The sequence below is a fragment of the Nicotiana tomentosiformis genome, chromosome 8 (assembly GCF_000390325.3).
Source record: "Nicotiana tomentosiformis chromosome 8, ASM39032v3, whole genome shotgun sequence".
In the NCBI taxonomy this organism is placed as follows: Eukaryota; Viridiplantae; Streptophyta; class Magnoliopsida; order Solanales; family Solanaceae; genus Nicotiana; species Nicotiana tomentosiformis.
This window is the reverse complement of record NC_090819.1, coordinates 40,762,651-40,786,761: the sequence shown is the minus strand read 5'-3', so window position 1 is coordinate 40,786,761 and position 24,111 is coordinate 40,762,651. Positions and strand designations below refer to the sequence as shown.

At 39.9% G+C, this 24,111-nt stretch overlaps 1 long non-coding RNA gene across 1 annotated transcript; it reads left to right on the top strand.

The window, feature by feature from the left end:
• The first annotated feature begins 835 nt into the window (after positions 1-835).
• Positions 836-19,676, top strand: LOC104093840 (uncharacterized). Its single transcript, XR_685726.2, has 2 exons — positions 836-1,268; positions 19,398-19,676. It is a non-coding gene; the product is annotated as an uncharacterized lncRNA (long non-coding RNA).
• Positions 19,677-24,111: the final 4,435 nt, after the last annotated feature.

The window sequence follows — 24,111 nt, the reverse complement described above, 5'->3', positions numbered from 1 at the left end:
TTCTTTCACTTGAACTACACGCGACCTGATTCCCTTATAACTCGGGATATGTAGGCTGCCTAAAACCAAGGCTTGGTCACAACCTCTTCTTTTCTCTTCTTTTCCTTTTTAAATAATAGTGAGGTAAAAAATCACTCAACTTGTTCATTTTCTTTGCCTGAAAACTCTTCATGTTTTCAAGCAAAGAAGGGTATGCTGTGAACACCTAATTTTTGACCACACCCAAATTCTATACTATTTTAGTGTAAATATTTCTTTTAGGTCTAATCTTAATATTTTAAACTTTTATCTTACTCTTAATAGGTTTTATTAAAAATAAACTACAAAAATAGTCGCATTCTTAGAGTATAAATTTTATTTCTAAAAACAAAATCAGATATATATATATATATATATGGTTTCTTTTAATTAGAATTTTAATAAGTAAGCTATAGAATCTTTCTTAGTATCATTTAAAGTACATGTAAATATTTGGTTTTCCTATATTGTAAGACATGTTGGTTAATCTTCTTATCTTAATTTATCCTTTAAAAAAAAAAAAAAGGCAAGTGAAGTTAACGTCAAAAGAGACAAAAATCAGATTTTTAATTTAGCTAACTTCCCCAATTTTGCATATATATATATATGGTTTCTTTTAATTAGAATTTTAATAAGTAAGCTATAGAATCTTTCTTAGTATCATTTAAAGTACATGTAAATATTTGGTTTTCCTATATTGTAAGACATGTTGGTTAATCTTCTTATCTTAGTTTATCCTTTAAAAAAAAAGGCAAGTGAAGTTAACGTCAAAAGAGACAAAAATCAGATTTTTAATTTAGCTAACTTTCCCAATTTTGCTAAACTCCCACTTTTCACCAGCACTCCTCACGTCCTCTTCCCTCTATTACCCCATGATCCCCTCCACTGCTCTTTATCCCTAAAATCACTAACTCTAACCAATGTTTCCTACCTTATTCTCACGTACATGATCATGCCAACCATCCAACCAACTTTGTTATATAAGATCATTTTCCTCACATTAAAAAGAGGAGACCGGAGAGGAATTGTTTTGAAAAAAAAAAAAACGGGCAGCTAGTAAAAGCTAAAAAGACACAGTCGCAACACGGAAAAAGAAGAAAATCCGATAGACACTTCATCATCCTTACTCCTCATCAGTCATCGGTGAGTCGAGGTTGTCCTTCGGAGTTCTTTGGTCATGGTTTAGTAATTTTCTGGTTGAAACTTGGTTTGCTCGGAAGATTCTGTTTTCTTTCACTTTGTCAATAAAGGTTCTTTTCCTTGTTCTTTACTTTATTCTATGTCAATATTACACTTTTGTCATTGTTTAAATTAGTGTTGATTTCATATTTATTGTTTGTTTCTAAGCATGAAGATGCCTTAATTTTGCTCTTATAAGTGATTAATTCATTGTTCTGGATTACTTATTTCTCTTGTTAGGAGATAAAGTATTATTTTATTGTAGTACCTAAATAAGAATCTTAGGGAAGTTTACTGATTTAGATAGTTGGTTAAGTTTCTGTTTATGATGCTCAATGAAATAAGCACAAGTTGAATTTACTATGAAACTTATACAAGCCATTTTATAGAGTAGGCCTTAGGTTAAATGGAAAACTGAAATAAAAATATATTAAAAAAATAAAATGTGCCGAGTGATTTCTGCCACTGCTAAGTTTTGTCCATTTTTCAATGTTACCATTTGTATTTACACTACTTTGTTAGATGGATAAACATTATGAAAAAAAATATTTTCTTTTAAATTCTTTAACGTTTTCATGTCTTTGTGTTAATCATGCCTTTTGTAGCCATTGTGACCAATTTATCTATTTTTATGAAGTTTTCTGTTTTATGTATTTTAGGTTATGATATTTGCATAAAAATAAATTAGAACTATTTAATTTAATGTGTTTGGGATAGAATATTGCTCTATAGCTTATTTAGTAATTGGAATAGAAGGAAATAATTTTAGATGAGATAATGAATATCAGTTTGGTTACAAAGGATGTCATTAGGCGCATGAACTCTTTCACATTAATGTTACAGTGGCTCGGGTCAAGACCCAAATTTGCTAAATAAATGGGTTTCTGTGTGGATATTTGGATATAGTCAAGAATAGCATTTGAGTAATTAAGTTGTTATGATAGTAACCGGAGTTTAGGCCTTTTAAGATTAAAATTGGAGGATCATGTGTGCATTCTCGCATCTTGATTCCTTTAAAATTTAAAATAATTATGTTTTAACCATGTGTACATTTTCGTACCTTGGTTTAATATCCAACTTCAAAGAAGAATACCTTGTGTGCATACCGCATCTTGGTGAACACAATTAATAAAATATAATAATTAATTAAGTGATAATAGGCAAATCATAATCAATAAAATAAAAGAATAGTCAAGAATTGATTTAAGCCAGACATTAGTCAATAGAAGCGACCGTGTTAGAACTACGGGACTCGAGGGATGCCTTACACCTTTCCCTCGGTCAACAAAATTCCTTACTCTGTATTCTATTTTCGTAGACCATAAATTAGGAGTCAAACCTTCCATTTGATGAGGGATTCAAATAAAAGGTGACTTGGAACACCAAAGCTCAATTCCAAATGGCGACTCTAAATAATAAATAATCCCTTTCCAAAACGTCACTTCAATTGGATAAACTCTTCTAACTTAACCTCGTAATAGGGTTGCGTGGGAAAAAAAGAGGTGTGACATACGCTATATGGCCCTCCAAAATCGCGATGTAAACTACATACCCCGGTCAGAGATGATGGATACTGGTACACCATAAAGTCTGATGATCTTGCAAATATAGACCTGATCCAGCTGCTCTGAAGAATAAGTAGTCACCACTGGAATGAAATGTGCCGACTTGCTCAACATATCCACAATCACCCATACTGCATCGAACTTCCTCTGAGTCCGTGGGAGCCCAACAACAAAATCCATAGTAACCTGCTCCCATTTCCACTCTGGAATCTCAAGCAAAACCAAAACCAAGCACCCCGGCAAGTCACACAATCACAATATAACATAGAGGAGGCAATAAATGGGGGATCACAACTAAAATACTCAAAACGATCGGCTGGGTCGTTACACATAGAATCTGTAATGTGTCTGTTTACCCTTAAAATTGGATAACAATTAAACTTATAATGGGGTTCTAAGGATACGTGATTTTACTTAATACCAATTGATAAATATGAAAATGAGGTTCTATCTTACAAATGGTTAATACTCCCCTTTATATAGTAGAGGAATTCTACTTATGGTATAACTCTAATTACAAAAGAAAATCCCATGATTAGCTAATTAACTATTCTTAATTTGACCCGTTCCGAGATTTCCGCCATGATCTTCGACCAGTCACGGATATTTTGCCTTTCCGTTATTATGTTATCTTCGATCATGCTCGATGCTTATCTCATTCGGTCTCGATTGCTATTGTCCTCGATCTCGACAGGTACCTTGAATACGGAACTTGGTACCTTGTCCTCGTACCTTGGTCTGATCCACTACGGGGCCGACCTTCAATGCAGCTCCCCGGTCCCGATCAGATAGAAAAATTGGGTGGGCACGATTTTAATCGTATACAGATAGTCCCCTCATTTGTTGGAGTGCAATGACAAGAAACGAACTGAGTCTTCAATTTTCTACCTCGACCTATCATGACGTCATCCTCGTGACCTAAGCCACGGAAGTGACTGAAACGCCCCGTCGGTACAGTTTCCCAAATCATTAATGAGTGTCAGTTGGTGGTCGGCCACTAGTGCCTTTGAACCATAGCTGTGAATCCAATAAATAGACCCGTTCTTCATTGATTCAAACTTTACTTCACTTCCTTCTAATCTCCAAAGCTTTTACATCTCTTAAGTTCTTCCCTTTTACAAATCTTCAGGTTTTGCTGTTAATTCTTTCTCAAACGTCAAGGCCTATTATCTTCCTTTTCTTTAAACTTACACAAAAATGGCAAAAACATCGAAAACGGTACCACAAAAAGATGTTGCTTCATCTTCTTACCTGGCCCGACTCTTTTCTTAATAAACTCATTAAATTGGATAGTTGTTAATTAGCTTACTTGACGGGTTGGGTTAGGTGCCATCACAACTAGTTGGATTTTGGGTCGTGACAAGTTGGTATCAGAGCTCTAGATTCATAGGTTCTATAAGTCATGAGCAAGTGTCTAGTAAAGTCTTGCGGATCGGTATGATGACGTCCATACCTATCTTCGAGAGGCTACAGGGCTTTTAGGATAAATTTTCCATCTTTTTTTCCTTATCGTGCGACATGGATTCAGCTTGAACTGTAACTCTTTGAATTCCTTCCACGCATTCGTATGCGCATGTGAGTGCTCGGTATCGATTGTGCATAGCCGGCTTATGATTCCATGGATGAGGTGTGAGACGTGATTTCTGTGTGTTGATGATGGGCTAGTCTGGAGGACTTGACGCCAGGTTTTGACCATTGCTTGAGCACGGGGATTTCGGTTGTGTGAGCACGTGCTTTTGGGACTTATGTGTCCGGTAGCATCCCTATGAGTGAAATTTGGGACTCGATGAGTGGCTGGATGGTTATATGATGAGTATGATGTGACCGCGGGATATGTTCAGATGGATTGAATGTAACGAGAAAAGTTTGGTTGAGATGTAAAAAGGACTATCGGATGCTTGATTTCTATCTTGATTTGACATATAGTCTCGAGTTATGAGTGTAGTGAAGGGTCTTTCATATTGCTTAATTGTGGAACGAACCAAATCCATGCCAATACATTCCCAATATATGTTAATATTGGTCCACACAAGTTCGGTGTTCATCATCTAAGTCTTTTCATAAGTCATGGCGTGTTAGCCAATTCGTTCACATTTATTATTCATTTAGCAAGAGTATTTTAGAAAAATCATGTTCAAAATCAATAGTTCAGGTTCAAGTTCAATAACCCATTCATAGGATACCTCATATATACATATGTATAGCATACTACATAATCAAAACACAAGACGCGATACGAGCTTGTCCAGCACGCGCATAAAGTCCAGTTCAAATATGATAACACAAAAGTCCAGTAGAGAAATACGGAAGCAGTAAAAGAATAAAATTGAACTTGAGAAAGCAAGAAAATACACTAGATATGTGGAATTCAAGGAAAGATCTAAGAATCCCGAGATGATGTTAATATAGGGCTTGACAAGATCCTAGTGACAAAATGTTGGTTATGAAAGCAATCGCCTTCACTAGAGATAAGCGAATCAAGAACTAGATTCGAATATTGACTTCTAGTTTGAATAACTTACGATAACAACTAGTGGAAAAAATTAGACGTCGTCGAAGAATATCAAAAGAAATCAAAGATATCGCAAGAAAGAATATTATCTTACTACCTTAAGCTATAAACAAGTTAAGGGTTAAAAAATCAAGTAGCTCCTTAACTTGCCTTTGCAATTTCTTTGTCTCTTCAGGATTACTCCTATAAGAAAGTCTATTTGGAATTTGTGCTCCAAGCACAAAGTCAATTTGGTGCTCAATGTCGCGCCAAGGTAGTAGAAGAAACATCAAAATCCTTAGACCATTAGGAATAACCTCAGGGAAGACATCATCAAAATCCTGGAAAAGAGAAGAAATATTACTTGTCAAAGAAGAAGTTAGTAACTCAGAATTAATCAAAACTTCTTTGAAGTAAGTAGTATTATGGGCAGCCCCTCTTTTCTTGCATTCAAGGAGGACCCCTAGAACTTTATTGATGAGATGCACAAGACTCTCTGATTTATGCATTCCACTGAGATGGAAGCAGTGGAGTTGGCCTCCTATCGCCTGAAAGAGGTGGCATACTCTTGGTTTGAACTGTGGGAGGAGTCCCGCGAGGAGGAGAGCCCGTCGACAAAGTGAAGTGAGTTTACCGACGCCTTTATTGATCATTTCTTCCCTGCCGAGACTAGGGAAGCTCGTGCCGCTGAGTTTGAGATCCTGAAAAAAGGTAGCATGAGTGTGTGGGATTACCATATGAAGTTCACACACATGTCCAAGTATGCTATTTACATATTGCCCACTATGGAGGCTAGGGTGCGCCGGTTTGTGCAAGGCCTCAGCCCCTTGGTTATTAATGAGGTCGCTACAGCTGTCTTGAATTCTGATATGAACTATGGGAAGATGGTGGCATTTTCTCAAGCCACAGAGACCCAAATTGACCAAAATGGAGAGAGAGAGAGAGAGAGAGAGAGAGAGAGAGAGAGAGAGAAACAAAAAGGGCTGGTCCGTAGGCAACTTTGGTGGTTCTTCCAGTGGTAGTAGTGGAAGATCAGTATTTAGGGGAGGGTCATCCGGTCCATCCCAAACGTTTGCTCAGTCTTCAGTCAGTGCACCGCCATTAAGGCTCGGTCAGCAGCAGTGGAGCCGTTTTAGGCCCAGTCAGGGCAATAGGGGATCCTACCAGCAGGGTCAGTTTGGTGGGAGATTCCAGCAGCAGCGGAAGCCCTCATGCCCTAGGTGTGGGAAGATGCATTTAGGGGCCTGCTACATGGACCTACCCATATGCTATGGGTGCGGTATTAGAGGTCTCAATCAAAAGGATTGCCGTTAGTCCCTCTAGAATATGGGAAGGAGTATGGCACAGCTAGCCAGTTTTGCAGCTACTACATCCGCAACACCTCCTTCAGCTCGAGGCACTCCAGCACCCGCAGGGCGTGGTGCATCTAGGGGTGGTGCACAGAGTTTGGGAGAACCCAGCTCATTCTATGCTATTAGGGGTTGCCTGAGTTTAGAGGCTTCTCCAGATGTAGTCACAGGTATATTGGTTGTCCAATCTCATGATGTTTATGCTCTCATAGATACCGGTTCCACTTTGTCATATGCCACTCCTTATGTTGCTCTGGAATTCGGGATAGAACTGGAACAGCTTCATGAGCCATTCTTTATATCTACTCTAATTGGTGAGCCTATTGTGGCTGCATGGGTTTATAGGGATTGCGTTGTCACTGTGCGTTGCCAAGACACCATGGACGATCTCGTTGAATTGGGGATGGTTAATTTTGATGTGATAATTGGGATGGACTGGCTTTATTCATGTTTTGCCAAGCTTGATTGCCGAACCAAAACTGTCACGTTTGAGTTTCCAGACGAGTCGGTCATTGAGTGGCAGGGGGATGATGTCGTGCTGAATGACAGGTTTATTTCTTACCTTAAGGTTGCAAAGATGATAAACAAGGGGTGTATTTACCATTTGGTCTGAGTCACGGACACCGATGCTGAGGCACCTACAATTGAGTCCGTGCCAGTTATGAATGAATTTCCGGAGGTCTTTCCTGATGAGCTACCTAGGATCCCACCAGATAGGGAGATTGATTTTGGGATCGATGTGATGCCACGCACACAGCCTATATCCATTCCACCCTACAGAATGGCGCCGGTAGAATTGAAGGAACTAAAGGAGTAGTTGAAGGATTTGCTAGAGAAGGGTTTCATCTAGTCGAGTGTGTCACCTTGTGGCGCACCGGTTCTCTTTATAAGGAAGAAAGATGGGTCATTGAGAATGTGTATTGACTATCGGCAGTTCAATAAGGTCACGATCAAGAATAAGTACCCACTGCCAAGGATAGATGACTTGTTTGATCAATTGAAGGGTGCTAAATATTTCTCCAAGATTGACCTAAGATCGGGGTATCACCAATTGAAGATCAGGGAGCAGGACATTTCGAAAATAGCTTTCAGGACCCGGTATGGGCACTTTGAATTTTTGGTGATGTCTTTCAGGCTAAAGAATGCCCCAGCAGCTTTCATGGATCTTATGAATCGAGTCTTCAAGCCTTTCCTCGACTCTTTTGTGATAGTGTTCGTTTTGTGTATTCGCGAAGTAGAGAGGACCACGCTGATCATCTCAGGGTAGTTCTGCAGACTCTATGGCAGCACAAATTGTATGCAAAATTTTTGTAAGTGTGAATTTTGGCTTGAATATGTCACTTTCTTGGGTCACATTGTCTCTAGTGAAGGGATCGAGGTTGATCCTCAGAAGATCGCAGGTATGAATAATTGGCCTAGACCTACAACTCCAACAGAGATTTGCAGTTTCTTGGGCTTAGTTGGGTATTACAGGAGGTTTATAGAGGGGTTATCTACTCTTTCCTCTCCATTGACTAGGTTGACACAGAAGACAATTAAGTTTCAATGGTTAGATTCTTGTGAAAAGAGCTTCCGAGAGTTGAAGTCAAGATTGACTATGGCACCGGTGTTGACCTTACCGGAAGGGACGGATGGGTTTGTGGTATATTATGATGCTTCAAGGATTGGACTTGGGTGTGTATTGATGCAACACGGCAAGGTGATCGCTTATGCTTCTAGGCAACTCAAGAATCATGAGAAGAATTATCTAACACATGATTTAGAGTTGGCGGCAGTGGTATTTGCATTGAAGATTTGGCGTCACTATTTGTATGGGTTCCGTGTGGATATATTCACGGACCATAAGAACCTTCAATATATTTTCAAGCAAAAGGAATTGAATCTGAGGCATAGAAGATGGCTTGAGTCACTCAAGGACTACAACATCGATATTCTATATCATCCGGGGAAGGCTAATATTGTGGCGGATCCTCTTAGCCGAATATCCATGGGTAGTTTGGCTCACTTAGAGGCACATCAAAGGCCACTAGCCAAGAAAGTTCACCAGTTGGCTAGTTTGGGAGTTCATCTTGCTGACTCTAGTGAAGGAGGGGTGATTGTGCAAAATAGGGCTGAATCATCACTTGTAGTAGAGGTCAAGGAGAAACAATACAATCATCTCTTGTTGGTGCAGTTGAAGGAGGGGATTCATAAACATAAAACCATAGCTTTTTATCTTGGCACGGATGATGGTACACTAAGGTACCAAGGGCGATTATTTGTTCCAAATGTATATGGTCTCCGATAAAGAATCATGACCGAAGCTCATAGTTTCGGGTATTCTGTACACCCAGGCTCTACAAAGATGTACCATGGCCTCAAGGAGGTCTACTGGTGGAATGATATGAAGAGGGATGTAGCGGATTTTGTGGCAAGATGTCCAAATTATCAACAAGTGAAGGCCGAACATCAAAGGCCCGGTGGATTGGCACAAAATCTAGAAATTCCAATGTGGAAATGGGAAATGATCAATATGGACTTTGTGGTGGATCTACCTCGCACGCCTTGCAAGTTTGACTCGATTTGCGTAATTTTGGACCAACTCACGAAATCAGCACTCTTTTTACCTGTTAAGGCTACCGACACAGAAGAATAGTATGCTCAGTTGTATATCAAGGAAATAGTCAGGTTGCATGGCACTCCAGTCTTTATCATCTTGGATCGGGGGGCACATTTCACAGCTAACTTTAGGAAGAAAGTTCAGCAAGGTTTGGGTACTCAAGTGAATCTTAGTACAACCTTCCATCCATGGACAGACGGACAAGCCGAGAGGACTATTCAGACGCTCGAGGATATGTTGTGTGCTTGTGTTCTTGACTTTAAGGGTAGCTGGTATGATCATTTGCCACTCATAGAATCCACCTACAATAACAGTTACCAAGCTAGCATTTAGATGGCATTGTTTGAGGCTCTATATGGTAGGAGATATAGATCTCCCATTGTGTGGTTCGAAGTTGGGGAAGCAGAGTTGATAGAGCTAGACCTTGTGCATCAGGCTATGGAGAAGGTTAAGATCACTGAGTAACGGTTGAAAACTGTTCAAAGTCGCCAGAAATCCTATTAGGATGTGCGTCGCAGAGATTTGGAGTTCAAAGAGGATGATTGGATATTCTTGAAGGTTTTCCCCATGAAGGGTGTAATGCGGTTTTGGGAGAAAGGGAAATTGAGTCTCAGGTATATCGGGCTGTACAGAATCATTCAGAGGATCGGTCAAGTGTCTTACAGGCTCGAGATACCACCAGAGATGGCGTTGGTGCACCCGGTGTTTCATGTATCTATGTTGAAGAAGGTAGTTGGATACCCAAAGCTCATTGTTCCGATAGAGGCTATTGAGGTTAATGAAGAATTGACTTATGAGGAGATTCCATTTGTCATTCTTGATAGGCAAGTCCAAAAGTTGAGGAATAAAGAAATTGCCTCCGTGAAAGTGCTAAGGCGAAACCAACAGGTTGAAGAAGCCATCTGGGAGGCCGAGGAAGAGATGAAAAAGAAATACCCTCATCTGTTTATATAACTAAGTAGTTGTGTTTTGAAAGAATGTTAAGAACTTACTTTCTATGAATTATGTTCAACTTGTACAGTTTATGTTAAAGATGCTCCTTTTGGTAATATAATGCTTACGAATTTATGGTTGATGTTATTTTTTATGCTATGTTGCATCGTTGGATTATGAATATGTTGTTAGGATTGGTTCCTAGGGTTCTCTGACATGTGGATAGGCCCAAATGCAGGGGAGACTCTGCCGAAAATTTTGAAAATTTGGGGAATTAGTCAAATTTGGAATTTCTGGTGTGTGGGAGAAGTCATGTTGGGTGTTTTGGACAGACTCTATTCCTCATTCAAGGACAAATGATCCTAAGCAGGGGAGGATGTAAGGCCCCGTAAAAGTTTACCAAGAATCTGAGGTTTCGTGGTGCCGAGGTACGCTAATGTGTTAGAAGGGTATAGAGAATTTTCCGCGGTACGGACTTTTTGGGTTGTGCAAGGATCTGGGGAGTTGGTGGGATAATTTTTGCAATATGGAATTTATGTGGTCCATTATGCGGCCGAAAAACTACTTCGCGGACCGCAGATCCGCCGCAGAGGGAACAGGAGAAAACCCAATTTTTGGAGGTCATTCTGCAGTCCGTTATGCGACCGCATAATCATTTCGCGAGCCGCACTTCTATCGCATAAGAAGTATGAGACAATTCCGGAGGGAGATTCCGCAGCGCGTTATGAGACCGCATAACTTTTCTACGGACTGAGGAATGGCCGCAGACTTGACCAAGCTAACCTAGTTTTTGGGACCAATTTTGTGGTCCACTTCGCGGACCGCATATCTATTTTGCAGTCCGGTCTACGATCGTAGACCCGGTTCGGAGGCTTAAGTTTGAGAAATTTTACCTGACCCCATTTTTATAAGAAAGACTTTGGGGCTTATTTTGGCTGGGTTAAACGGCTATTTTAGAGAGAGAATGAGTGTTTTAGAGAGGGAACAAGAAGTTTCCACCATCCTACTAATCATTACTTGCTCAAGCCTTGAAATTCAACAAGGAAAACTCTCAAGGTCTCCTTCTAAGAGGTAAGGCTCTACTCTCTAGCTCTCAACTTTGGAATTGGGCTAAATATGGGTAATGGGAGGCATGAATCTGGGGTTGGAAGTTAGTCATTGTGCATGCATGTACTAATAATGGTGGTAGGGGAGTTGTTGAACTGATGTGGGTGATATATGGACTTGGGAATTAGTCGTGATATGAAGGATTCCCATCATAGTCAAACTTGCACACCAAGTGCTTGATGAAATGCCTAGATGAACTGAACCCATGAATCATTTCCTAATTATGGTTCAATTTTTTCATATCTTTAATAAATTGAAGTCGGTAGAAGTTTCAGAACGTTGTAGTAACCAAAAGAAATCTCAAGAGAGGTATGTTGGCTAAACTTCTCTCATAGAATTGAATTTTATGAAGTTCTCGTAAGTTTCAAATATGATTGGCCCAAGTTCTTATTTTCTCATGTTTCGAACCATTCCTACTAAATTCAGTTATTCCAAATAATCATTGTGTCGAAAGTTATATACTCAAAATGTGTTCCAATTGCCCCATCACATTATGCTCTCCTTCGGAAATGTATTCAAGTATGACTAATGTATCAAAATGCTATGACTTCAATTCATGTGTCACGCACCAACCTTGGGGAGAGCGACCGGCGCTCAACCGAGATATCCTAGTCAAGCGAGCCTAAATGATGCCTTCTTCTCGACCTTGCCCATGAATAAAGTGAAGAAGTATACTAATCGTTAGACAATGAGGGGATTTCATGAACAACACCAATTTCATTACCATTAGTTACTTCACTTATAATTCACAAAATACATTACACGTTCGTAGTTTAGAAGTGGAAACATGTGATACATATACAACATTTCTAGTTTGACTTTCCAAAATCAAGATATAACCCACAATATGTGTATGGAGCCTCTAGTTGATATGATAGTGCCGGCGATAAGGCTCCAGCTATACCTCAAAACACTATACATAAGGAACAAGAGACACAAGACCCCGATATGAAGTGGGGCTCACCAAGTCAGCTAAGAAGAGGGTGTACTGCTATCACTGATTGATGTCGCCTGCTGTGGAATCACCTGCATCCATTAAAGATGCAGCGTCCCCGACAAAAGGGATGTTAGTACATGTGGAATAGTACTAGTATGTAGAGCAGACAAAACAATGTAAAAAAGGTAAGGTAATCCAAAAAGAGTTAAGTGAGACACATCAAGAAGCTATGAAACAAACCATATTATTGTACGCAAATGAGCCACCGGAGCCATGATATGGGATACAACTAGAATAATATAAATGGACACTACGTACAATCAAAGGACAATGAAAATGGTACCTATTGTTCGTGTTAGCTATGCGTCTCACCAGACCGTCCACAACCCTTTATTACTATGCACCTATGTGTTTCACAGGCCGTCCATAGGGTTCATCCATACTATACACCTATGCATTTCATAGACCGTCCATAGGATTCATCCATACTATACACCTATGTGTTTCATAGACCGTCCATAGGTTCATCTATCCCAAGCACCTATGTGTTTCATAGACCGTCCATAACGCTCATCTATACTATGCACTTATGCATTTCACAAACCGTCCATAGGGCTCATAACACAATATTATGCACATGACTATATGTAAGCTCAAAGCGACATGAGTAACATTACATTTAAGGTCGTAAGTTCCCGGATCATTGGAATACTTCATGTTCATGCTCATCATGGAGAAACACTGGTTATTCCATAAGGTTCATCATCGTTTAGCATAGGACATCTCTCTTTCATTTTGTTATGTATTCGCTTGTCATCTTAAGGTCATTAGCTAAGTTCATAATTCTTGGAGACTTAACATCAAGGTCGTTTGCATTAATTATTTTAGAAGCATACATACTATGATTGTAACCATTGGAACATACAATGCCTCCTAATTCTCATTTTCGCAAGTGGCCATATTTCATGGTCATACTATCACTTTAGTCTACTTGCCATGGGTGATCATAGAACATTAAGAACATTTAAAATATTTAGGAACACCATAGCTTCTACTCATGTGAACGTAAGAGCTTATAATACATTGGAAACATTACACGGAAATTATACCCATTTCATTTGAAACATAAATTGGATTCATAGACATTCGTTAAATCAACCACATTTGAGGTATCTTTGTAGGAGAGAATAAGGATAGAAATTGAAACAAGGCTTGAGCATATTGGCATATGATAAATCATGTGTTTGAGGCGATCTAACATGATAAGAATTGGTACTTTGGGCAACCGTGCTTAGAGTTCACAGTGAGATCATGGAATCCGATTCTACGGAGGGAGTTTAGCCAACATACCTTGATTGAGCTTTCCTTAGATTACTACAACAACCCACACTCCTAGCAACCTCAATCTATAGAAACATAACCAAATTTAACCATAGGTAGGAAGGTGTTCTTAGATTTAGCCCTTTCTGACATTTCATCAAACATCTAATATGCGAAATCGATTACAAGGTCCCATAATAGAAATTCCTCTACCCTCACCAAGAATTTTCAAGTAGCCAACCAATACACAATATCCCTACAACACCCATCAACCATCATTAGTCACATGCATGACCAACCATTTACTTCAAACCCACCAAAATCATATTTCCTAGTCTTCACATACTCCCAAATTCGAGATTGAGGGCTTATGACTTTCGGTCACCATCCCGCAATCCCCACCACGATAACATTGCAATTGCTCAGGATACCGTATTAGCTATTCGAGTCAGAATGATATCGAACCGCGGATACTACTTAAACTCATTATTAAACATTACATTAAAGCTAGGGATGAAGTCTTACCTTGTAAGTAGAAGGTCTTGTGAGTTTTCCGCTTCAATTCCCAAGGTTTGAGCAAGAATTGGGGAATATAATTTGATAGAGCTTCTCCCTCTCTCTCTAAATTGATACCCTCACTCTAAAACATCAAGTTATATCTTATAAAATGACTCCTTAAGACTTATACCAAAATAGGGTCGGATAAGAAAATTTCCAAAAATAATCCCCCGATGTCAATTATGTGGTGCAATTCTGTGGTAGCAGAACAGATATGTGGCCAGCAGAATGGCAAACTTTTACGGGGCCTTACATCATATTTCAATTGCAAATTTATTATGCCTTATTTTTGGAAGGAAAACTCAATGTGTTTAAGACTCTTATTGCTCATATACATATTTAAAGTCTTGATTTCAATTGCTCTTATTGTTGATAACCTATGATGGTACTTAAAAGTTAAAGAAGTGAGTATGAGATATAAAATGCGGTCATCGTGCCAAGAATGAAAATTTCACTTGTGGCCAATAGTGCCAATGAAATGAAAGGAAATGTGAAAGATTACGAATTGAGTTCTAACTCCTTTATATAATAAATGTCTTGGGAGTATCGTTTAGTCATCGAGGAAGGGTAGGTTGAACTAACCTAGCCCTGAAACTACACATGCCGGTGTAGGTGTGATTGAGGGGTAAGTCCATGTGCTGATGTGTTGAGATTGTTTCCGCTTAATTGGGACGAGATTGATGTGTTGAGATTATTCCCTATAATTGGGATGAGATGATTGCTAGCGAAAGATGGTGTCGACCCACACGGCATTGTGGTGAGACGGCTTAGCCGATCGGGCAGAGATCCGACGCCATGCCGCGCACATGGTGGTGTTGTGTTAGATGTCGAGCCTCATACTTTGGGGTGAGACAGATTAGTCGATCAGACAGAGATCAGATTCCATGCTATAAGCACGGTGGTTTATCGGTACTAAAAATCTCCCAACCTAAAACATTGAATTTACTTGAAGATTTACCCCTACTCTTGACTTAGTATTGTATTATTATTTGGTTTTTCTCATTGATTTTATGTTCCTCTCCTTTGTACTCTTACTCCATTTCTTGAGAGGGTGTTCAGTCTTACATACTAGTACTATTCCATGTGTATTAATGTCCCTTTTGTTGGGGACGCTGCATCTTTAATGGATGCGAGTGGTTCTACAACAGGTGGCATCGATCAGTGATAGCGGTCTACCCTCTTCTCAGCTAACTTGGTGAGCCACACTTCATATCAGGGTCTTGTGTATTTTACTTCATGTGTATAGTGTTTTGAGGTATAGCGGGGGCCTTGTCGCCGGTACTATCATATCACTCTTTTGTATCAATTAGAAGCTCTGTAGACATGGTGTGGATTGTATTTTTATTTGGGTAAGTTAAACTAGAAATGTTGTACTTGTAACACATGTTTCCACTTCTAATCTATGAATGTATAATATATTTTGGAAATCATGAATGAAGTAACTAATGGCAATGAAATCGGTGTTGTACATAAAATCCTCTCATTGTCTAACTAATTATATACATCTTCACTTTATTCATGGGTAAGTTCGGGTAGAAGGCATCGAGTAGGCTTGCTTGACTGGAATATCTCGGTTGAGCATCAGTCGCGCTCCCCAAGGTCGGGGCGTGACACCTAACTACCCCAACCAAACTATCATGAAAAGGTAGTTCTACATTATCTTCACTCACACCTTCGTCTTCTTCTTCTTCCTCACCTTTTTCAGCCTCATATTCTCCATCTATAATCCTCCTAAGTACCCCCAACCAAACCATCATTGTCAGTTCTACGTCATCTTCACTCACTCTTCCCTCTTCTTTCTCTTCCTCACTTTTTTCACTCTCAAAAGAATATTTCTTCTATTTGGAAATTCATGCATCATATGACCTCTTGCATGACATTTGTGACATTGAATGGAAATAGAAGGTTTAGAAGATTAAGATTTGAAAGTTTTACCTCCCTCTTTCTCATCAATTTTAACTTTCTCCTTATCTTCTTGAGGTCTAGAAATAACTTCTTGTTTTGGCCATGGTTTCTTGGAGTTGATGTTTGTCTGTTTTCTCCATAAGCTAGCTTGTTGCCTTTTTTTACTTTGCTTTTCTATTTTTACATCCAAATATACTAACTCATCTATAGTTATATATTGTTGTATCTCTACTACATTAGTTACTTCTCTATTCAAACCATTAAGAAATCTAGCAATAGTGGCATCTTCTTCTTCCATACAATTAGCTTGGATCATAGCCATATCCATAGCTTTAAAATATTCATCAACAATCATGGTTTCTTGCTTCAAGGTCTGAAGACGTAGTTTCAGGCCTCTTTGAAAGTGGGAAGGCACAAACCTCTTTTTCATGACTCTTTTCATCTCAGTCCAAGTAGCAATAAGTTATTCTCCATCTTGTTATCTGTCCCTTGTAAGCTTTTTCCACCAAATAGCAGCATAATCAAAAAATTTAACAACAACAAGCTTAACCTTCTTACTTTCAGAATAGTTGTGACGATCAAAGATGGTCTCAATTTTCCGCTCCCAATCAAGGTATAAGTCTGGATCTCTTGTGACCTTGAAAGCTGGCATCTTCAGTTTTACACTACTAATATCATCATCTTCTGCTTTGTCTCCTTGTCACCTCATATCCTTTCTCACCCTATCTAGATTTACATCAAGATCATCTATAGGGTTTTATTGATTTACAATGGGGTCATGGGGTATATTCTTCTATTACGAGGCCTAGGATTACTTCATGGTTGTAATCAATTGATTTCCCATCCTAAGTGTAGTTATTGTCTCATTTTGTTCAGCAATAGTATCCCCTATTGTAATGACTCGGTCATTCGTTTTATGTATTTGAGCCTCGTTTCCCCATTTGATACTCCTCATATGTGTATTTGTTGTTATCTGACTTGCGGGATGATTGGTTTGGTTTCAGGAAGGTTTTGGATTGAAATGGAATACTTAGTTCCCAAATTGGAAGATTAAGTTATAATAGTTAAATGTTATTTGACTTTTGTGGAAACAACCCCGGAATGGTTTGTTGATGGTCCCATTAGGTTTGTTTGGTAATTTTGGACTTAGGCGTATGTCCGGATTTGGATTTGGAATTTCCTAGGTTGATTTGGTTCTTTTTGGAAAAAGTTAGAATTTGAAGGTTTAGAAGTTCATAGGTTTGACCAAAGAGTTAACTTTGAGGCTATCGTGTTCAAATTGTTGTTCCGGGAGTTAGAATAGGTTCATTATATAATTTGGGATTTGAGTGCAAAATTTCGGGTTATTTCAAGTTGACGATGTGGTTCAGTATGAGTTGTTTGAATGTTTATTAGTTCATTAGGCTTGAAATGACGTGTGATTCATAGTTTTGATGTTATTTTGTCTGATTAGGGGCCTTGAGAAGGTCTGTGTTTTGTTGTTGACTTGTTAGTATATTTGGACGGGGCCTCGGGTGTGTTTCGGATGGGTTTTAGGACACTCCTCTCATGTTTGGAATTGCTGGTTTTCTGGTGTTGGTGCCTACATCGCAATCGCGGAAGTAGCCACGCAATCACAGAGTGTGATTTGGTAGCTGGTGATTTTCTTCTTTGCATTCGCATAGTGGAGGTCCCGATCACGGGCTATTGGGGAGCTGAAGCTTCCTGTTCGCGATAGGGGATCGCGTTCGCGTATCTTTGTGTTAGGCTGGGGAAGGCATGTGGTTTAGCCTTCGGGTTCACGGAAGGCCACCGGGTTAACATAGGCCTGGGTGCTGGTGAAGTGCGGTCGTGATCCAGGGGCCACATTCGCCTAGTGTCATCCGGTGGCAACTAAGGTTTTGTTCTTCGCAATCGCGAAGCAGTTCTCGCAATAGCGAAGGGTATCGCTGGGCAAATATTTTAAGTTCTTATGTTTGGACTTTGAGCTCATTTTATCATAGTTTGAGATTGGGAGATCGGATTGAGGCGATTTGTTAGGCAATTTTCACTACTTGGATTGGGGTAAGTGTTCTTGAATCGGATTTAATTATTATTCATGATTCCATCCTTGAATTTGGCTTTTTATTGGTGAATCAAAGTGAGAAAACTTAAGAGTTTTGGCAAAAAATTTCTAAAATGAAAAAATAGAGATTTGTACCCCGATTCGGAGTCGAACTTGGATGAAACTTGTATGGTTGGACTCGTATTTGAATGGGTGTTTAGGATTTGAGACTTTTGTCGGATCCGAGAGAAAATCCCGGGTTGACTTTTTGATATTTTATAAAGATCAGAGCTTTATTAATTGGAATCGATTTCTATAGTCATGTTTGATGTTATTGAGTTGTTTTTTGCTAGCATTGACCCGTTCGAGGGCCGAGTCGAGAGGCAACGACTTTGTAGAGTATTGATTTGGCTTGTTTGAGGTAATTATCTTGTATAACCTTATGTAGGGGAATACCCCTTAGGATTTGACCTTAATTATTTATTCGTGTTATGTGAGAAGCGACGTGTAAACGAGGTGACGAGTGCGTACGCAGATGCCATGTGTGGCTTAGACCTTAGACTATTAATATGCCTTAATTTGATGATGTACTTTATATGAAACATGCTTAAATCACTTTGTGACTACATGATTATGTTTTCTATTTGACTTAGCCATAGTCATGCTTTATGTGTTGAACACACATCCGTATTATTATGTTATTGTCATGTCCTCGTGCACTTCGTGGACAAGTTGTGAGCTTATATCTTTGATGAAACTTTGGTATTATTGTTTTGTGATATTGTGGCACATGTGGACATATTGAGCGGATTGATTGAAGGTGTCAGCATGAGGTCTTTATCGTGCGATTGTAATTATTGTTGTGCACGTGGGGCGAAATAAGGGTGGCATTTTTTTGGGTTGCCCACGTGGCAAAATAAGGGTGGTGATATGCGTATATGGCGAAATAGGGAGGGAATTTTATTATTATGCGAACATGCAGCGAAATTAGGGTGGCATTGTTGATGATGTTCTGTGATGATTTGGGGGTATTTTTCTTGATGTTGTTTATGTGTTACAATGGGGCTAATATTTTGATCACATACATATTTTCTTAAAATTTTGTATCGTATTTTTTTTAATGAGTTGCTAGTGGAATTTGACATGCTATCCTATGACTTCACTTCTATTTGATTATTTGTTGACAAAGATGGGTTTTTTCTACATTGAGTTGTTATCACATGTTCTACGAGATGGTTGATATTGTTTTCCCTTACATATTTTGTTGCCAGTTATTGATATATTGCACAGGTTATTGACTAGTGAGTATCATATGGCTCGAACATCGTCATTACCTCACCGAGTTTAGTATTGATACTTACTGGGTACCGAATGTGGTGTACTCATACTACACTTCTGCATATTTTTGTGTAGATCCTGGTGTTAGAGGCAGCAGATCTTGAGAGTGAGAGCTTGCATCATTCGTGAGGATTCAAGATAGAGTTGGATGATGTCGCAGTCCCTTGGAGTCTAATCCTATATGTTGATACAATTGATTTTACATTTGAACAGTATTGTATTTTAATTATTCTGTATGTATTCAGTTAGAGCTCATGATTCTATACTACCTATTTCTGGGGAGATGTATTAAGTATTGCCACTTTGGCTTGTATTGACTCTATTTCTATTTTTATATTAAACTCTGCCTTATTATATCTTATTTTACTGATTTAATATTGTTAAGTGATAGGCTTACCTAGTCTTAGAGATTAGGTACCATCACGACCCCTTTGGTAGAATTTTGGGTCGTGACAAGTTGGTATTAAATCCCTAGGTTCATAGTTTCTGCGAGTCATGTGCAAGTTTAGTAGAGTCTTTCGAATTGGTACGGAGACGTCTGTACTTATCTTTGAGAGGCTACCGAATTGCTAGGAAACTTCACTTTCTTTCATTCTTTATCGTGCGGTTATGTTTATTCAAAAGCTTGAATCTTTACTCTTCTATTATCTCATAGATGTTGAGGACATGCTCTACCAGGTCAGCTGAGCATACAACAGTGCCCCTGCCAGAGCCACAAGAGGCTGGGGCCGAGGTAGAAGCCGAGGAGGGGCACGTGTTACAGCTAGAGCACCTGCTAGAGACGCAGTTGTGGAGCCTCTAGTGGCTCCAGTTGATGATCAGGAGTCCGAGCATGTTGAGCGTGCACTTGAGCAGCCTATTGCTACACTGGGGCTCCAGGAGACCTTGGCGCACTTCATGAGTATGTTCGGGAGTTTGGCCCAGGCAGGGTTGATTCTTGTTGCACCGGCCACTTCACAAGCTGGGGGAGGAGCTCAGACTCCTGCCGCCCATACACTAGAGCAGTCGGCTCATGCTTATCAGACACCGAGTCTTGTGCCGGTGCAACCAGTAGTTGCAGTTCAGCACGAGGTAGGGCCAGTTGTGTCGGCTGAGGGACAGAGGAGTTTGGAGAGGTTTCATAAATTTCATCCTCCCCAATTGAGTTGAGGGGCTTCTGAGGATGCACAAGGTTTCTTGGATTAGTGTCACCGCATTTTGCATACTATGAGTTTGGTGGAGCCTAGTGGGGTCGACCTTAATACTTTTCAGTTGACGGGATCGGCATATAGATTGTGGAAGACTTATGAGGCGAGTAGACCATCTAGCACAGTACCACTTACTTGGTCCCAGTTCTCTAATCTTTTCTTGAGGGAGTTTATTCCACAGACCCATAGGGACGAGTTGCGCAAGGGAAGAATGACTGTGTCCGAGTATGTATGAGGTTTATAGAGTTATCTTGTCATGCACCTTCCTTGGATTCCATTAATAGAGAGAGATTCCACAGATCTATTGAGGGACTCGCCATTAGACTCAGATTTGGGATGGAACGGGAGTTGGAGACTAAGACTGCATTTCATCAGGTTGTGGAGATCAATATTTTAAAAGGCATTTTTGGGGTGAGCCTTGGGGCGAGGCGCACCAAAAATACCCTGAGGCGATGGTGGGGACAAAAGTCTCAAAAGGCGTGCGCAAAACAATTCGGGGTGTACGCCCGGGTGTTGAGGCACATTTTTGTAGTGAGGCGTAAGCCCTAGAGACTTTTTCAAATGAAAATAAAATTTATTGAATAAGTCCTTTATATAATACCCAAATTCTCAAAAGTCACCTTGTAATTACTCAAAAGTTTTAAAAAGGAACTAAAACATTAAATTTAAAAGCCAAGACCTTTTTTATTGATAGAAGTCCTAATTTATGGTCTTTCCCAATTTTTTATCTTGTCCGCTAGTCTGCTACTATCTCCCAAAAGCAACGAATAGTCAATTTGTTTTTTGGAAAATACAAAGAGAACTCTATTCTCCTTCATAGCAGCAAGTTCAAAGTTCAAATTGTAGGTTAGCCATCCTTTTTGTTCCTCCATGTAGAAATTTTTATTATTTTCAACTCAAGTTACTTGTGCGTTAAGTAACGTATAATGAATTATTTTGACTAGTTTTTTTATGGGGATGGAGTACATTTATATATATTTTTCACATATTTATAATTTTCTTCAATTTTTATACAATTTTACCTATAATTATACTATTTTATGAAATACTAAAAATTAAATACCCATGGGGCTTACGCCCCGTGCCTCGGAGATTATGCCTCGCTGAGGCATATGTAAAATACCTCGCCTTTTAAAACACTGGTGGAGATTGCTAGGAGGTTAGAGCATATCTGCGGGCAGGAGAGGGAGGATAGGGAGGCTAAGAAGCCTCGTGTTTTTGGAGGATTTAGTGGCTCCTACTCTGGGGCAAGGTCTATCAAGGTAGAGGCTTTGTCAGTCGACCAGTTCAGTCTGCACTTCAGGTTTCCCGTAGTGCTCCAACTAGCCATGGATCTTAGAGCACTTGTACCGGACAACCATCCTTTGGTGTACCTTTTGCACAGGGTTCCTACAGCGGTTATTCTGGTCGTCCGGGGCAGACTCAGTACCAATATCCACGCTTGTAGAGAGATTGTTATGAGTGTGGTGATACTAGGCACATTGTGAGGGATTGTTCCAGACTTCGGATGGGAGGACCTTAGCAAGGTACTCAGGCTATGGTTCCCACTCCAGTTACTACTCCACCTGCATAACTATCTAGAGGTGGAGGACAGGCGAGTAGCGATCGTCCTAGAGTGGGAGGCCAGGCTCGTTGTTATGCTTTTCCTGGTAGGACTAAGGCAGTTGCATCAGATGCAGTCATTACAGGTATTGTTCTGTTTTTTCATAAAGAATGCATCAGTTTTATTTGATCAGGGTTCTACCTATTCTTATGTGTCATCCTACTTTGCTTTATATTTGTATATGTCTCGTGATTCTCTGGATACTCCTATCTATATGTCTACACCCGTTGGGGATTCTATTATGGTGAACCGTATTTATCGCTCTTGTTTGGTAATTATTGGGGGCTACGAGACTAGGGTTGTTCTTCGGTTGCTTAATATGGTGTATTTTGATATGATTTTGGATGGATTGGTTATCTCCATATCATGCTATTCTTGATTGTCAAGCTAAGAACGTGACGCTAGCTATGCCGGGGTTGCCGAGGTTGGAGTGGAGAGGTTCCTTGGGTCATATTCCTAGCAGGGTGGTTTCTTTTCTAAAGGCTCAACAGATGGTTGAAAAGTGGTGCTTGGCGTACTTAGCCTTTGTTAGGGATGTGAGTGCTAATACTGCCATGGTTGATTCAGACCCCATGGTGAGGGAGTTTTCAGATGTGTTCCTTGCAGACCTATCGTGATAAGGATATTGGCATCGGGTACTCAGCTCATATCAATTCCACTATACCACATGGCTCCAGATGAGTTGAAAGAATTAAAGGAATAGTTTCAAGAGTTGGTAGATAAAGGTTTCATCAGGCCGAGTGTGTTTCCTTAGGGTGCTCTGGTTCTATTTATGAAGAAGAAAGACAGTTTCATGAGAATGTACATTGACTACAGGCAATTGAACAAGGTTATTATCAAGAACAAGTATCCGATGTCGTGTATTAATGATTTATTTGATCAGCTTAAGGGTGCTAGGGTATTCTCGAAGATTGACTTGAGATTGGGGTACCATGAGTTGAAGATCATGGCTTCGGACATTCCTAAGATGGCGCTCAAGACCCGTTATGGGCATTATGAGTTTTTGGTGATGTGTTTTGTGCTGACCAATACTCTAGCAACTTTCGTGCACTTGATGAACATCGTGTTTCAGCCTTATCTAGATTCCTTCGTCATTATGTTCATTGATGATATATTGGTGTATTCTTGCAGCTAGGAGGAGCATGAGCAATATTTGAGGATCGTGCTCAGACTTTGAGGGAGAAGAAACTATATGCTAAGTTTTCCAAGTGCGAGTTCTGGTGAGACTCATGGCATTTTTGGGTCAAGTGGTGTCCAGTGAGGGGATTAAGTGGATCTGAAAAGGATTGAGGTAGTTCAGAGTTGGCCCAAACATTCTACCGCTATTGAGATTGGGAGTTTCCTAGGTTTGGCCGGGTATTATCGCCACTTCGTGGAGGGTTTCTAGTCTATTGTAACTCCATTGACTAGGTTGACTCAGAAGGGTACCCCATTTAGATGGTCTAACGAGTGTGAGGAGAGCTTTCAGAAGCTCAAGACTGCCTTGACTACAACTCCAGTTCTGGTTTTACCTTCAACATCAGATTTGTATACAGTCTATTGTGATCCTTCACGGGTTGGCATTGGGTATGTGTTAATGTAGGATGGTAGGGTGATTGCCTATGTTTCGCATCAGTTAAAGCCCCATGAGAAGAAATACCTAGTGCATGATTTGGAGTTAACAGCCATTGTGCATGCACTCAAGATTTGGAGGCACTACTTATATGGCGTGTCTTGTGAGGTGCATACGGATAACCAGAGTCTTCAACATCTATTCAAGCATAAGGATTTGAACTTGAGGCAATGAAGGTGGTCAGAGCTATTTAAGTACTATGATATCACCATTATTTATCATTCGGGGAAGGTCAATGTGGTGGCCGACACCTTGAATGGGAAGTCAGAGAGTATGGGGAGAGGCCTTTGGCCATGGATGTTTAGGCATTGGCCAATAGGTTGGTGAGATTGGATATTTCATAGCCGAGCAGAGTTCTTGCATGTGTTGTATCTCACTCATCTTTGT